The following is a 12500-nucleotide window of genomic DNA, read 5'->3' on the forward strand; positions in this document are numbered from 1 at the left end:
AATTTCTAACATCTGTTGATGTGAGGAAGACCTTGTTGAGATTCCGAGTGGAATGATATTTGGACATGAAAGATGTCATAGAATTTGGAGTAAAACCGCAAGTTATGAATGTTGTGTTACTGCGTTGAGTAGGGAGTCTTTAAATATGTCAGTGCTAATGGTGAATGAGTTGGATTTAATTGGACAATTTAGAGACTTGAGTTGGTATGTGAAGGAACTCCTAATAGTGTTAGATTGAGTATGCTAGAAGATGACTAGTGGTATTCTTGACGAGATTAGAGAAGGTCAAAAAGATGATGTTGAGTTGATCGATAGGTTGACTTTGAATTACCAAAGTAAAGGCGGTGAATTCAGAATCGACGAAAACGATGTAATGAGGTTGAGTGATTGGATTTGTGTAACTGATGTTTTGAGCTTCATAAGGATATTCTAGGAGGACACCGTAGTGAATTATTGGACTATGACGATGTTAATGAGTTTGAGTGCAAACTCGGAAAGGACACTATTATGTAGTAACGACGATTTATGCTTAAATATGATTGTCGGCTATCTATTGAAAAATTGAGGACTTGATCACCCTTAATCTCTTGTAGATAGTAGACGGAATCATATAGAAGAGATAAGCTTGTTTTGTTACCTTAATGGTTTAAGATGTGATGAATACTAAGCCGTGAGAATAATCACTCACTATGTTGTGTGAACTTATGAAGAAGTGAATATGAAAGAGTGCAACATGGTGGATGATGACTTAAGACAGGTAATCAGAGTCGCACAGCGAAAGTGTGATGTGGAGTAGTGTGCAAGTACTATTCGTGGACAGTGAGGAATTAATATGTCGGAAGCCTACATAGAGACTATGTATTGATTTATGTGTTGGATTCAGAATCTAGTGAATGATGTCGTATCGAAGAATTAGAACTCTTTTGAATAATTTTCGAGATGACGAACATGTTATTATGGTTGTACGTAGTTAACGGGTATGTATTTGGCAAAGTTAAGATGACGAGTTGATACTATATGATGTTATAATGATTTTGTTTCGTTGATAAGGCGATATTGTGGATTCCAGATATAATGAAGAATTATACTCTATGAAGGACGAAGTTGATTTAATTCTTAAAGAAGAGTGAGATTCAGTTTGAGCTATTATGTAAGCAATGGTATATCCAGGCTGATGAGTGTGATTATAACTACTTGTGTACACTCATTCCGATGGTTGGAATGTTTAATAGATGTAGTAACTCAGGGATTTGTTTTTGAGTGCGAGTAAGTATTGATGAGTAGTGGACTAGTACCATGGATGGTAAAGAATGATTCTTGAACGAATGAGTAAAGAGGACCAGAGTTGGGTATAACTCAGAAATCTAATTGGTATAGATGACTGTAATGAGTAATCAGAGTAGTGTAGTGAAAGCAAGATGTAAAGTGTTGGATAATTGATGGTGTGACTTAAGAGGAGTCAGATAATTGGAATTCAATGGTAAAGGAATATGAGTATTGAGTTTCTTGAAGGAAGCAGTTGGTAAAAAGTGTAAGTATTATTTTATCGCTCAGATGGAAGAGTGTGTCTAAGGTTGGTATGTTTGGTGGATGGAATGCATTACTGCAGTGTTGATCAATGTGATCATACCATGGTCGCGTAATTATATTATTCAGTTATTTGGCGTATTGAATTGGTTGTACCTCAATGTTCTATTGTTATTAACCTTTTAGAGGTATAACGAGTAGTACACCTTTGGATAGTCAAAATGCGACGTAAGAGCTGAGATTGAACGTGTGAGATGTGTTTCCGGTTGGTTATGTCAGATGGAATTTGAGGATTGACTGATGGAAATGTTACTTGGGAACTGGAGAGCCAGATGAAAGACTCCTATCCGGAACTCTTTGATTGAAGGATGTTTTCGAGGACGAAAACTCTTTTAGTGGGGGAGAGTTGTAACATCCCAAAATTTATTATTTAATTAATTTAATTAAGTTTTAAATTAATTAATTTGAATTAGCATTTTATTGGAATTATGTGGGGAAGAAATAATAAAATGTAGTGTTGGGCCTTTGGTGGAGTCAGTAATGTGGGGGTGTTAGTGTGAAGAGGCCCATTACTAAATTATGTTATGTTTTGATAAAACAAGAAAATAAGAGAAAATTGAGAAAGAGAGGAGAAAGACCTAAGAGGGAGAGGAGAAGAACTCATATACAAAAGCCATTTTCGTATTCATGATGCAACCTTCACAAAATGGGTCATAACTCTCGGCTCGTAACTCCAAATCAGGTAATTCTCGAAAATTCGGATTCTACACGAAATTTCCTTCGATTTGATATATTAATTCGTGTCAGGGAGGTTCTCGATGAGGGATATAAGCGAGTTTGAAGATGGGAGATTCTTGCTGAAATTGAGGGAAAAATGGCTTACGGGTTTGATGAAGAAGAAGGGGAAAAGTCCAGATTCTTGGCTAAGGTAAGGGGAGACTCTTCCGATTAACATCTATTATTGGGTTATGGATAATAGGACTGATATAGATATATTATTTCATGTCAATTGAGTCGTATGATAGAGTTGGGATTTTGGGGATGTTTGTTGATAATTATCTGTTTTGATGAATCTCCATGAATTTGGTGTTGTATGATGTTTGATGATGCATAATATATGTTATATGTGTGTATGATATATGTTGTGTGGCTGTTTTGTGGTGTTTGATCAACTTGAATCGATTTGGTCAAGGTTGAGGAATTTGGGATTCAAGTTCGTATGCCGTCATTTTGCGATTGAGAATCGGTGAAATCGCCAGTTTGCGCCGCGTCCATGTTTTGGCGCCGCGAACTGCTTGGCAGAAAGCTTAAGGAAAATTATTTTTACTCAGTTAGCGCCGCGTCCCTTGTTGGCGCCGCGTCCCTTGTTGGCGCCGCGAAGGCGTTGTTTCCTGGCAGCGCGTCGCGAACATTGTGTGGCGCCGCGTGCTGCTAGTGATTTTGGAAAGTTTAAAGATGCATAACTTTTGAACCGTTGGCCTGTTTTAAGTACCATTTCGAGCAGAATGAAGCTTATGAAATATTCTTTGTGTTATAATAATGAAATGAGCAGCATTTCGAATTTATTTTATCATCATTTGCTTGTTTTGATGTATGACGTGTTGTGGATATATATGATAAGACATGACGATGTATGCTGTGTTTAAAATATGAGTCGTATGACGATTTGTTTGAATTGTATGAAGAAGCTTATGAGACATCCTATGCGAGGATATGAGTATGATGTGAATATTTGTTAGTTTGATGAATGACGTATTGTTGACATATATGATGAAATGTGACAATATAAGATGTTGTTTTGAAAAACATTATTAGGTGATGATTGTTTTTGGAATGATGTGGATACATGTATGTTATTTCTTATTGATGATGATGATTGATGTGAATACATGTATGTTCTTTAATGATGATGATGATGATTGATTGATTGTATTTGAATGATGCTAATGTATATAAACATACTTTGATGATGATGATGATGATTTGAGTATTAGATGATGTTACTCATAGACTAGACGATGGTATAAGTATGTTTCATATATGTTTGCATTCATTCATATTCATTGTTGATGCTGTATCCATAAGGGTGTGTTGGATCAGTGAAGGGCATGATTCCCATTGTGTGGAATCTGTGCTGGCAGGGCCGTATCTTGATGATGTTGGATCGGTCATGGGTTATTCCCATTTGATGATGTTGGTACCACATGCATAGTGTCAGTTGCATTCATATGCATGACTTTTATAACATGATTGGATGTATTCTAGTGTTATAAATATTGATGATGTGTTGGTGGATTGTTTTGTGATGATGAAACTTGTCTGAATGTCTGTTTATGAAACAATTGGGTGAATGATGTAACTATGATGTGTTATTATGTATGATTCAATAACATTTGTTAATTTGAATGAGACTCACCCTTACTGTTGACATTTTCAGATTGGCGAGTAGCGGCTTTGGCTTTGGTGAGGATAGCTCATAGGCCAATTTGTTTAAGTATAGCGTCGGTGTCATGCTCTGATATTGTAACACTGGGGGAACGCTAGTTTAGAGTTTATGATGATACTCTATTTTTGTTGTTATCGGATTAATTTTGTGAGATATTGCATAGATGATGTTATGCTTATCTGTTGATTAATGTTCCGTTGTGTAGAAACATGATTTTGTTAAATTGATAATTTTGTCCCTAAGTGAAGCATGACAATCGATTTATGATAATTGTTTTAAATTGAATTGTGGCACCCTTGTTTTCATGTTTTACTCTGAATTATTTTATTAATTTCCGCGGGGTTTAGAAGGGTGTTACAGCATTAATCCAGAACTCATCTGTTAATGCTTCCTTGACATTTTTAGGTTCAATTTTTGACACAAAACAAGAGTTTGAAACTACTTCCCTTGACCTTGTAGTAATTCCACTGTTGAGATCTCCTATAATAAGTTCACTAGGATGATTTTTTTGAACTCTTATAGATGGACTCTTGTTAGGAGGTTCAGTCTCAGATTCTGTGATAGTAGGACTGCAATCATCTTCTCTTGTAGATCCTTCAGCTGTAATATCCCAGAATGTTCCGACATCTTCTGTGACATCTGCTTGATTGTGGACATCATCAACCACAACATTTATGGACTCCATTATTATTCTGGTTCTTGAGTTGAACACTCTATAGGCTCTACTGTTTGTAGAGTAGCCCAGAAAGATTCCTTCATCACTCTTGGGATCCATCTTTCTTCTGTGATCTCTATCAGCAAGAATGTAACACTTACTACCAAACACATTGAAGTATTTGACAGTGGGTTTTCTTCCCTTCAAGATCTCATATAGGGTGGTAGAGGTTCCTTTTCTTAAGGTAACTCTATTATGGACATAACAAGCAGTATTCATGGCTTCAGCCCAGAAGTAGATAGGAAGATTCTTAGCATGGATCATGGCTCTGGATGATTCTTGAATAGTTCTATTTTTTCTTTCAACAACCCCATTTTGCTTTGGAGTAATAGGGGATGAAAATTCATGATGTATTCCTTCAGAGGAGCAGAAATCAGCAAACTTTTGATTCTCAAATTCCTTTCCATGATCACTTCTAATTCTCACAACACCAATTTCTTTTTCTCTTTGAACTCTTTGACATAGGTCCTTGAAAACATCAAACACATCTGACTTTTCTCTGATGAAGTTTACTCAAGTGTATCTGGAGTAGTCATCCACAACCACATAAGCATATTTCTTTCCTCCAAGACTTTCTATTTGCATTGGTCCCATCAAGTCCATATGGAGCAGTTCAAGAACTCTAGAAGTGGTCAGATGTGTAACCTTTGGATGTGACATCCTGGTTTGTTTTCCTACCTGACATTCACCATATATTCTTCCTTCATCAATTTGTAGCTTAGGAAATCCTCTCACAGCTTCCAGAGAAATAATCCTTTTCATACCTCTTAGATGAAGGTGACCAAGTTTTTGGTGCCACAGCTTTGCTTCTTCTTCTTTAGAACATACAGTTGAGTAGCTGGATTCATGAGACACCCACAAGTAGCAGTTATCTTTGGATCTGACTCCCCTCATTACTACTTCCTTTTCTTCATTAGTAACCACACACTCAGCTTTAGTGAAGTTGACTTGGTATCCTTGGTCACAGAGTTGACTGATGCTTATGAGGTTAGCAGTCAGGCCTTTGACCAACAAAACACCTTCTAAATTTGGCACTCCTGAACAGTCTAGTTTTCCAACTCCTTTGATTTCTCCTTTAGCTCCATCACCAAAGGTTACATAGCTAGTAGAATGATTCTTGATATCAACAAGCAGATTCTTGATTCCAGTCATGTGTCTGGAACATCCACCGTCAAAATACCAATCTTCTTTGGCTGAAACTCTAAGAGATGTATGGGCTATTAAAGCCATATTTTTAGGTTTCCATTGTTGCTTCTGGATGGGCATGATCTGCTTAGGTTTGTAGTAAGGAGCTTGATCTGGGTATCCATATAATCTGAAGCAAAAGGGCTTAATGTGCCCAAATCTTCCACAGTAATGACATCTCCATCTTTGAAACTTTCTCTTCATTTCACTTTTCTCGTGATGTTGAGTCACATGTTTTGACATTGGTTTCAACATCTCAGCTTCAGGTTTAGTTCTGCTACTATCTTGGGAATGTTTCTTTGCACCAACAAATCCTATACCAGACATATCTCCTGAACTTTTTCCAATCTGCAAAATCTCCTCCAACATATCCGAGCCACTGTTCAACATTTTTACAGATTTTGACATCTGATCAAGTTTGGATTGTAACATGATAATTTCACTGTTTAGTTCAGATATAGTTTTACTAAGCCCTTTGTTATCATCCTCCAACTGAACTATGTATTTCTTCTGTTTTTCACCTTGTTGACAAACTTCAGCACTTCTGATACACAGCTTTCTGTAGGAGGCTGCCAGTTCTTCAAAGGTTAGCTCATCTTCACTAGAATCTTCATCATAATTGCAAACCCCAGTAAGGGCTGTGACATGTTTGGCTGATTCTTCTTCAAAATCACTCTCAGAATCTTCATTAGACCAGGAGACTGACAATCCTTTCTTTTGTTTCTTGAGATAAGTAGGACATTCAGCTCTAATATGTCCATACCCTACACATCCATGACATTGAATCCCTTTGATGTGATTGTACTTTTCTTCTGGTTTTGCTCTGCTGCCAGAGTCATAAGATCTACTGATGTCAGATGAGATGTTCTTGGCATTAGGTCTTGGCTTCTGATCCATTCTTCTCATAATTTTGTTGAATTGTTTACCAAGCATAGCTATAGATTCAGATAGATTCTCTTCTCTACTTTCCTCTGCTTCTTCTTGAGAGTTGGACACAAAAGCTATGCTTTTGTTCTTCTTTTCAGAATTTTCACTGATCCCCATCTCAAAGGTTTGAAGAGATCCAATTAACTCTTCTACCTTCATTTTGCTGATGTCCTGTGCCTCTTCTATAGCTGTAACTTTCATATCAAATCTCTTAGGTAGGGATCTAAGGATTTTTCTCACCAGCTTTTCATCAGACATTTTCTCTCCCAAAGCTCCTGAGGTATTAGCAATATCAAGTATATTCATATGAAAATCCTTAATACTTTCATCATCTCTCATCCTTAGATTTTCAAACTTCGTAGTTAGCAGTTGAAGTCTTGACATCTTCACTTTGGAGGTGCCCTCATGAGTAGTCTTGAGGGTATCCCAGACATCTTTGGCTAGTTCACACTGGTGTACCAGTCTGAATATATTCCTGTCAATTCCATTGAATAAAGCATTTAAGGCTTTAGAGTTGCCAAGCGCCAATGCCTCTTCATCTTTGTCCCATTCTTCCTCTGGTTTAAGAGTTTTCTTGCCATCTTTATCAGTAATGACAGGATGTTCCCATCCTTTGTTCACAGCTCTCCATGCTTTACTATCCACGGATTTCAGAAAAGCCACCATGCGAGGTTTCCAATAATCATAATTGGAACCATCCAGAATGGGTGGCCTAATCACAAATCCACCACCTTTTTTGTCCATAGTACCAGAAAATACTGTCCCTAGATCTCACCCAGTAAAAACAGGCAGGGTGCCTGCTCTGATGCCAATTGAAATTCTGGACTCAGACACGCGATGTCGAACAGGATGTCACGACATTACTATCTGAATGCTTTTAAACAAATGAACAAGGAGTAAACAGAATAACAACACAAGAAAGTTGTTAACCTAGTTCGGTGCAATCACACCTACATCTGGGGCTACCAAGCCAGGGAGGAAGTCCGCTATAAGTAATATCAATTAAAGGTAATACAGATCAATATTACTCCTTTCACTTAATATCTACCCAATGCAACTTCAATCTAAATAACTTAGATCAGAGATCCTACTCACTCCCCCTCAATCACAGCAGTGATGAAAAATAGTCAACGAATAACAAAAGAAGACACACTTCAAAGACACAACTTGATCTTGCTTAAAAGCTTTGATCAAGTACAATAGTACTCTTGCTTAAAAGCTTTGAGTACTTCTTACAACTCAAATCAAAACACCTAGACCAAGACAATCATCATGATGATTGTTTGGCTTACAAGAAGGCTAGAACGAAAACTTAAAACAAAGAACTCTTAAAGCTTCTCCAAACAAAAACCCTAACGTGATCAGCAGCTTCTTCGTAGAATATATAGCCTTCATAAAACACAGCAGCTGGGCCTTGGATCCAAATTAGTTTTAACCCTAATAAAACTAATTTCCATAAATCAAGGAACTAAAAATAATAACCATCAAAGACGTCCTTGAATCAGATCAGAATCCAACATTTCCAAATAAAGCGCATAGGATCTTATCAGATCACATAACCATAAATAGTAACAGAAAAGAACGTAACAGCTTCAAATGTCATGACATCGGCCTTGACATCAGGTAAAGGCCTGCATAAGAAAAACTTCACAACAGTAGACTGCATGTCATGACACCAGATTTGACAAGATAGAAACACAATGAGTTTTACCAAAAATTACAGCCAATCAACAACATCTACAAACTTGTATTTTTTAAGTTGCTTACAGATCCTACGCAACTAGCCTATATGATCCAACGATGCACGTTCAATCCAGCACCATCAGATTAAGCTTGTATAAGATCTAACATTCAAGAACTTGAAGGTCCATCATGCACCCTCAAGACCCCTACGTACATGATTACTGCCAAGGTTTCTTTATATATTTATTTTATTATTTATCTTATTATATTAATTGTATAGATTAAATATTAATTAACATTGTTTGATTTAATTAGTCTATTTAATTAGGATTAATGTATAAAAATTTTATATGAAAGTTGGTTGTTATGTTGATAAACAACAATATAAAAATCAATTTACTCGTAAACATGACATCTTCCGCAGTAGCACTACCAACAATTTAAAAATGTTTATGAATCCATTTTCGAATCCCGGCTGCAAAATAATATTTTTTTTAAAGATCCTCTTCATGTTTAGTAATATAAATATATATTATTAGCGTAAAATAAAGCCAAAACAAAATAATTAAAAAATATATATATTTTATAAAAAAGTATTGAAAATATTTTTGGAATAACTTTGTGGTAAAAAAATTTGTAAAAAAATGTCTATAATATTTATATAAAAATTGGTTGTTATGTTGATTCACAAAAATATAAAAATCAATTTGAACATAAATATCACATCATACATAGTTGCACTGTCGGCAGTTCTAACATATTTAAAAATTCGGGTTCAAATCCGAATTGCGGAATGCTATTTTTTTATTTACCTTTCATTTTTATGTATAAGCATCTTGTCATACCCCAAAATTTTCCCATTATATTTCAAGATAGTTTGGCTCGGGTAGTCTCCACTGGCTCACACAATCTCTAATTGCAAGCACATTCATCCTCCTTCTAAGTATGGAGGACCAAAACTAGGGTTTTGATCTTCTCAAAGTAAAATCAATTTCTGATACCTCAAATGGACCCCATGGTCTCTTATATGCCTCAAATAATCCTCATATCAATTTTCAAGCTCTTAATCAAAAGATTGCTCATCCAATGGCCAAAACGATCAATAATCGACTAGTTGACCTAAATGTCAAATTATGGTCAAACCATAGTCAAAACTTCTGATTTTTGGTCAATATCCTCATTATGAAGTATCATTCATCATTTGATCAAGTATTGATCATGATTCATCAAGAAAAGTTCAGAAATCAACAATTTCAAAAGTTTCTAAATTAGGGTTTTTCTAACTAAAAGTCAACCCAACTTTGACCAGCCATAACTTTCACATGGAACATCAAAAAATGCCCATCCAAAGCTCATTATGAAGGAAATTGAATTTTCTACAACTTTGTCTCTCACATGCCAAGACCAAAAATGATTCATTTGAGAGATATGGGTCAAAACATTACAGGTCCTCCAAAAGGTCAACAAAAAGTCATATGTTTCAAAAGCTCATAACCTGAACATGGTAAACTCAATTGAGATGAAACCAAAAGGAGGTTTTAGAGGACATCTTGAGCTTTCCAAAAGGAGGTTTTATTTGAATTTTTAATTCATTTAAATAAGAATAAATCATTATAAATATAAAAAAATTAGTTTTAATCAAGGATTTGATTTCCAATCAATCTTAATCAATCAAGGGGATCAAATATTGAACAAAATTCGTGCAGAGGAGATTTGAAAGATATTTGGACCAAATTAGAAAGAAATATGTAATATTTTCTTCAAAATTCTCAAGGAACCTAAATGGCAAGGATCCAAGCCCAACTTCTTCCCTAAGGTGAGTAAACGAAGATTTGAATCCTTATCTATGCTTTAATGCCCTTTAGAACTCATATATCATGATCACCATGTTGACATACATTCTTGATTCTTGCACCTCGTGAATTACTATGTTTAAATAAGATATGATTACATGTACAAGGTCCTAGCAATGTATGGAGAAGAATAGAACCATTGGTTGTGAGTTTTGATGCAAGATACGAGTTGCACCATTGTTAGGGTTTCAAGAAGAAACTTTTTGTTTTACATGTTCCAAGCATTTTTAGATAAAACTAACACCACCATTGGATTCAGAAGGTGCCAATTGGTGGATCTTGGTATGTTTTCATTTGTGTAGATCATGTTTTTACAGGTTTCCAAAACGCAACAATGGAAGAAGCAAACCTGCGGAAAAATCCGCATGTAAAGGCGCAGCTATATTCATAAGAAAATCCACAGGTACCATTGAAGAGGACAGTGAATAGTGATTAAGCCCTTGAGATACGCGTGCGTTGTTTTGGTTGGTCGGTTAACCATTTACCCTCTCCTTCTGCGCGTGTCATGACTGGAATGGACAGACAATTCTTCTCCTTTATTCCCATTCGCTGGTCAGAAACACACGGGCCCCACGTTTGACCTTGTCTTTTCTGAATTTCTTTAATTAACATGTTTTAATATTTAACATTTGTTTTGTGTTTCTTAACAACTAACAATCATGGCATGGTTGGTCAGCGCATGGGATTGGAAGTGTACGAACCTGGGTTCGAACCCAGGTTTTTGCAAATATTTTCTTGTATTTTCTTGTCTACAGATCCAGCGTCACCACTTCACGCGCGACTACGGTAGACCCCCAGAAACCAGCCTTCAAATCTCCCTGGTACTAGATCCAACGTCTAAGGATTCGGAGCTTAACATGCACCCTAAAGACTCACCTCACCTGATCAGAGTTGAGTCCCTTTTAATAATTTTTTTACTTTATTCTTTAATTGCATAAAGCACTCCTTTTTTTCTTTTCTATTTTTTCCTTTTTTCTTCTCTTGTTTTTTTATTTAACTATTTCATTTAGACTTTATATTTTTATTTAATATTTATATAGCCATTTAATCGAAGGCTCGATTTTCTCTTAACTTAAATTTTTTATTTATATATGATGAATAAATAGGGTTAACAATTAGTTTTCTTTTAATTTTTTTTATTAATTTTAATTTTTAGTTTGTTAATTTTAACCATTAATTGTATTTTTAGGTTTGTTCATTAACCCTCAAGATTTAGAATTTATCACCATAAAAAACCCTCTGAACCTTATTGTTTGGCTAACCCTTATTTTAGGGCTGCAATGCACTAACCATTTCTCTTCTTTATACCCAGATTTTCAGGTTTAATCAAAGATCCGTCAGCCATGCGCGTTCAAGTCAAAAAGCTAAGTTTCTAATTATCTTTTGTTTAAAATATCATTTTAATTCTTATTTTGGCATTAAAATAGGGTTTGTTCCAATTACCAATGAATTTGTAATACACTCATCCCCCATTATTTTCATTTTAATTTTAAGGGTCAATCAAGGTTCGAGGAAATCAAGGCATTCAGTATTTAAAACTAATTATTAATCATTCTTATTTCTTCTGTTTGTTAATTTCCCCCATCCCCGCAGGTGTTTATTGTAATAGCGTAGGAACTTTAATTCCTGCCTTTAATTTCTGCCATTTTAACTGCGTGGTTAGTAAAATAGGGAGTGCAAGATTATTAATTGAATCTGGAATCACTTAACTACAAGATAAATGTCATCGAAGTTAACCACGTGATTGTGCCACACACACACCTTTAGGGTAATCCCTCTGGTTGCCTTGTTGCCTTATTATTGTTGCCTTAATTTTGTTGCCTAAAAAATAGTCAAGTCCCTCGATTCCGAGGATACCTAAAGCAATGTTGCCTGTCGCCTTCAAAGTTATTGAAACTCCCTTGATGTTGCCTTATAAAATGATTGTCCCAAATTGCTAAGGTATCCTCGCATGATGCCTTAAATGACTATTATATCCTTCCCTTAGACTACCTGCCCTCTTCATGGCATGGGGCAGTCTTATAGCGAATGATTTCTCTCGATGACCCGCACATCCGATTGAAAGGCTTCCTGCCCTCTTATGGCTTGGATAGATCCTTTCGCCTGAAAACCACATAATTAAACAATCTCAAGGGATATTCGTGCTCCAATTGATATGTGATCA

The sequence above is a fragment of the Vicia villosa genome, linkage group LG6, assembly GCF_029867415.1.
Source record: "Vicia villosa cultivar HV-30 ecotype Madison, WI linkage group LG6, Vvil1.0, whole genome shotgun sequence".
Classification (NCBI taxonomy): domain Eukaryota; kingdom Viridiplantae; phylum Streptophyta; class Magnoliopsida; order Fabales; family Fabaceae; genus Vicia; species Vicia villosa.